The sequence below is a fragment of the Cucurbita pepo genome, chromosome 2, assembly GCF_057944985.1.
Source record: "Cucurbita pepo subsp. pepo isolate OVF chromosome 2, ASM5794498v1, whole genome shotgun sequence".
NCBI lineage: Eukaryota > Viridiplantae > Streptophyta > Magnoliopsida > Cucurbitales > Cucurbitaceae > Cucurbita > Cucurbita pepo.
In genome coordinates, this window is record NC_141799.1 from 7,272,683 (window position 1) to 7,278,702 (window position 6,020).

Here is a 6,020-nt window from a genome sequence, read left to right on the forward strand (position 1 = left end):
GTGAAATTTCAGATGGAGTGATTCATTCTTATCAAGTCACAAGAATTTCAGATGGAGTGATTCATTCTTATCAAGTCACATTTCAGATGGAGTGATTCTTATCAAGTCACAGGAGTGATTCTTATCAAGTCACAAGAAATGGAGTGATTCAGATTCAGACTTATCAAGTCACAAGAAATGGAAGAAAGAAATGGAGTGAAACGTGTCATCCGATCTTTATCCATTGTAGTAGCTAGAGACCAAATGGACTGAAAGATTTCAGCACATAAACACATCTCTTATCAACTCACAAACAAAACAAGGTTGTCAGAAGTGGGATTTGAACCCACGCCCTCTCATGAGGACCAGAACTTGAGTCTGGCGCCTTAGACCACTCGGCCATCCTAACTTGTAATTAAAAGTCAAAAACAATAGTTCCCCATCTCTATCCATTATAGTAGCTAGAGATCAAATGGAGTGAAAGATATCAGCCCTGTGATGACCAGAACTTGAGTTTGGCGCCTTAGACCACTCGACCATCCTGACTTGTAATTAAAAAAAAGTCAAAACAATAGTTCCCCATCTTTATAGTAGCTTGAACCCACACCCTCTCACGAGGACTAGAACTTGAGTCTGGCACCTTAGACCACTCAACCATCCTGACTTATAATCGAAAGTCAAAAACAATAGTTCCCCATCTTTATCCATTATAGTAGCTAAAATGCAATGGTGTGAAAGAATTCGGCTCATCAACACATCTATTATCAGCCCACAAAAGTACAGTTAGTATTAAATTAATTTCACACCCTCTCACGATGACCAAAACTTGGGTCTGTCGCCTTAGACTACTTGGCCATCTTGACTTTCATTTTTTTCAAGGATTTTTAACTAATGCCCTTTCATAAATAGTACTAAACTTAGGGACAGGTAGATGTTGCTCAACACTACTAATAAGACTTTTTCGAATTGAGTGCCTAGTAGGTAAATAGTGTAAAGTATGAACATCGATCTTAGAGAAAAGGGCTCCTCCATACTCATGAGGATTACCCTACGGCCTTTTAAGGGGTCACAGGAACTCGAGGCACATTTAACACAAAGTTAATTATGGACCTAGATAAAACGTAGAGCTAAAAGTACCGAAAACCTTTTAGTTTATGAACCTTGAAGAGTTTGAATACTCCTTGAAGGAGGTATGATAGGGTTTAGATATAGCAGTTAGCACATACCATAAACCATAATTTGGCTAACTCTTAAGAACGGTATGAGTACATAGTTTCAGGTTCCATGTATAGGAATAAGTTTGACGAGAGCCTACATGTTGGTGTTTCCTGAGTATTTTTAATACTCACTCTTACTACACTTTATTTTTTTCAGGTGACCAATAGATCACTAATCATGGTGGAAATGTACGAGGTTGAGTGGTCTAAGGTGCTAGACTCAAGTTTTGATTCTCGTGAGAGGGAGCGAGTTCAAATCTAATTAATTATACTTTTTCAATCTCTTTGTGGGCTAATAATAGATGTGTTGATGGGCTGAATTCTTTCACTCCATTGAATTCTAACTCTTACAGAAAAGACGCTATAAAAAGTCTCAGACTTTTAATAATATGGGCTGTCATGACGTACGAAAAACAGACATGTCCTCATCTCCTATCGTTAACCAAAAAGAGATGACACACATGTATGACTAAAAACCTTTGAAACTCAACTCGAGCAACACAATCCAAAGGCTATCTCGAGATGCTCTTCTTTAATCATGCAGACCTCATGTCCACGGAGCTAGCAAAGAAATCAATCCTCACAAATTATTATTCACTATACAGACACACCGAAGTTGAAGAACAATTCTCACAAACTACAAGTAGGTTGCTTACTGTGTATTTTTATAGTCATTCTTGCTATTCTTTATTTTTAAGATGGATCGTGGTTGGATAGTCGTTTATAAGCTTTGAATTCTTAATATATTTTTGCTTTCTAATATTTGAATTATTCTTTAAGTCAAATGTTTTATTTCAAAGAAAAAAAAAATTATCATCCTTTTTCACTCGAGTCTAGACTTCCATGATTTAAAGCCTCAAAAAGAGGTATGTTACAATAGGTGGTACGCAACTATAAAGGATCATTGTAATTAATATGTATATACTTGTTTCATAGTTTTAAATGTTGTGTCACCTCTTCGTTTTCTAAGAATAAAATCGTTATTATAATTTTCATAAGTCTCATGTTAGTACATTATAACGATCTTAAGTTTTCTACTTAATTTAAGGTCACTACTTGTTCATTTAAACTTTCATAAAACATAACTTTCATTTTGAACACAGTCATGTACTTATGTGTTCGAAAACATTTTTAAAACGGCACAAAAAAAAACTAAATAAAATAAATGAATGATTAAATTAAAAACATCATATTCTAGCTTAAGTCTAAGAAAAATAAATGTGACTACCCTATGCATGTGTCATGGTCTCAAGTTGCGCGTCAACCAAGGAATGACTTATGTGTTCAAAAACTATGTCATATTCTCAAGTTAAAATAAATTGTGCCCCTTTCCCCTCCATCTCACTCTATACCTTTTAAGGTTTGAACCAAGGCACACAAAGTTGTATTAGCAATCAATTCATCCTCTTGGCTGACAAAGTTATGACATTGTTTTGGTAGTAATCACTTGTATACATCATGGTGTTTCCTGGTTTGTTAGTCCTCTCTTCCATAATTTTATCTACATTATACGGCACGATGAGTCTCGACGGGTGGTTGTCAGTGCCATGCTCATCATGAGGTAACTTAACTATCTTTTCTTCTTCTCCCTCGTTTTCCCTAAGTCTCATGTTATTTTTCTTTGCAGGTGGATTCTGTGAGGTGCGGTTGAAGGTCGTTGGCGTATTCTTGGTGTTGGGGAAACGTGTAAGGTGAGGGTGCGAGAATTCCGGTGAGTCTCACCACTTCTTTCCGGTGACCTCATTACATACATGATGATTCGTGGCTCGAGCCTCTCGAAAATTGGATTATTACAAGCTCATTAGTCAAGTTTTGAAATCAACACTTAAGGGAATTACTCCTTATTTGATAAGTTCTCCAAAAAGGCAAGCATATTGAATTGGATACAAAATTCATTCTCATTCACACAAATTAAAGAACAAGCCCTCTAAGTCACGAGATCATAATTCACTCAAGATTAATGTTAAGTTGCATATGGTCATTTTTTGAAATATTAATCTTCTCAATTAACAAATTTATAAAAAGAGATTAAATGTTTGTGGCTCAATCTTATACAAATTCATGGTATAGGATATCATTATTCACATATCTCCATATGAACAATTTAGATTCAATCTTATTCATATACTATAAACTACTTTGATTACTATTTGAAAATGAACATCTCATATATAAACCGCAATCCTCGACGTGAGTACCACCAATAATGAACGTATAATAACCACTCCTTCCTCAATGACACACAAATTGAACAATCTGCTAGCATTCTTCTATTGGAAGCTTAATTTTAAGGCAACACCATGTTTGGGATTGGTTGGATCAAAAAATGGTAACATTTGGTATCTTCCCACATCATTATCTAACATGTAGATTGTTTATCAAATTTCTTTAGGCTGATGGATGCAACATCTGTCATTTCTAGTTTTTAATGAAATCCTCAGGTTCTTCTATCTTTTCCTTTGAAGTTTAGGCTTCCAAAAATACATTATTTTTTAAAATTTGCAAATGACAAGATCTAGATATATCCAATGAGAATGCCGGAGGGTGGGGATTTAGAAGGAAATAAACAATGATAATACGCCTACACATTATCACAAATATGGTAACTACTCAGAGTCTTACTAACGTCTCATGTTCATCTATAATGCATAAATATAATTCTTTCATGAACATTATTTATAACGTAAATTTTGAAAAAAAGCTTAAAACAATTTCTCCTCTAAAAAACACATTCATAGTCTTGCGTGTTTAAATACGAAATACTGAACTTTAGAGAAAATAAAAGCAATACAAAATAATTTAAAACAATGAAATGCATAATAGCCTATTCTCACTTGAACCTAGAAATTTAAATATGAATCTACCATATGCACATGCCACAGTCTCTGCTCGTGATGTCGTCGTCGTCCGTACACGTGCGCCTTGCCTTTACCTGAAAAATGATGTAGCACACGGCTTAAGTATTTCGAAGAATACTTAAGCCGTTCCACAGTGCCACAGTCTACCCTATGCACGTGCCACAGTCTCTGCTCGCGATGTCGTCGTCGTCCGTACAAGTGCGCCTTGCCTTTACCTGAAAAATGATGTAGCACACGGCTTAAGTATTTCGAAGAATACTTAGTAAGTGGCCCCACTATAGGGGGTCATGCAAATGCAAACAAATGCAATCATGATTTAGGGATCTATCTCTAACGTCATTGGGGTGGCCTCCAGTTTCAGACAAATTGGATGTGTAGTACTTCCCTACACACGACTCACACGTGCGAATGTGAATCCCAATGGCGCTCGCACACCCCCTGGACCCTCTGGTCAAGCTAATCTGTAGCGACGTCCGGAGGACAGCGGAGCCCCATAGTGTCATGCGCCTCATGAACACCACCATCATACGGTGCGTATTCGCACTGTCACACTCATCATCATGTGGTGCGTATTTGCACTCATCATCATGTTGTGTGCATTCGCATTCATCATCATATTGTGTGCTTTCGCACTCATCCTCATATTCTGCGCGTCCTCTCTCATCATCTTTAGGGCAAGTAGCCCTATGCTTATGAATATACAATATGCATGAGGTTCCTCTAAATCTATTGTAATGTCTCTTCTGACACAACTCTTCAGTCTCATCTCTTTGTTACTCTAGGTAACACATACTCGTGGATATTTTTATATTAATATCATTTTCATGCTCTTAGGATTGTGTCATATGTCGATCTAATGACTTGATGCAATATGGCACTCATCATCATATAACATGCTCAATATGGAAAACATCATCATATTAAGGTAGACGTCACACAATCATCATACTCATCATATTGCCATAAAGTACATCATGCATATCAAGTACGTCATTCATCGAAATATATATACACTATGCACATCATCAAGTATCATAACTCACACATCATCATAACTCGTACATCATCATATACTAGTATACGACATCATACGATACAACTCATACATCATCATAACTCATACATCGTCATATACTAACATACGACATCATACGATACAGTTCATACATCATCATATACTAAAATACGACATCGTACAACCCAATTCATACGTCATCATAGCTCATACAATTTTTAGTCTATCCTACCGTAATGCCACTTACTTAGTTAGCCTTAGCCGAATTTCTATCTAACTCCAAATTTGCTTGCTTTCATTCTTCAAATTTGTTCTCACTTATATTTAAGCCTCACCCATTTTGAACATAAACTTAATTGCCTCAGTAAAAAAATCGAATTCCACATTTCATTTTTTCTAAATTGTGTTTTGTAGTAAGTAGAAATAATAATAATAATAATTTCTCACTCTTCATTTTCCTTCTATTCCATATTTCTCATTTTTTTTTCCTTCTCTTTGTATTTAGTCTGTTTTTATTTTAACTTCCATTTTCCTTCTCTCTCACACTCTGTTTCTCTCCTCCTATTTTATTTTTGTTAGGTTTACATTACTTTTGACGGTTTGAATCGATTCTTAAATTAAAGGACAATGAAAGAGAGAATTTCATATCTTCCATTTTTTTTTCTTTTCTCTATATTTCTTCTTAAATTCTGTTCACAATTATCTTTGGCCAATTTTAATCGATTCTTGAATTAGAATAACAAAACAGAATTTCATATCTCCCATTTTTTCTTACACCTGTGCTTCCTCTATTTTTTCTTTTATTGTGACAGTTATCTTTGGCCAATTTTAATAGGCTCTTATTTCTTTTTTACAATTTTAATGTTGTAAGTAACCAAAGAGTCACGCTCAACCCTCTCCCTTTTCTTTTCTCGTCGAGCGGTTTCACCTCTTCGCCCTACGGATCTCAGG

At 35.6% G+C, this 6,020-nt stretch overlaps 1 non-coding gene across 1 annotated transcript; it reads right to left on the reverse strand.

Annotated features, from left to right (window-relative positions):
* Nucleotides 1-304: 304 nt before the first annotated feature.
* TRNAL-CAA (transfer RNA leucine (anticodon CAA)) lies at nt 305-388 on the reverse strand. The gene has a single exon. It is a non-coding gene; the product is annotated as a tRNA-Leu (tRNA).
* Nucleotides 389-6,020: the final 5,632 nt, after the last annotated feature.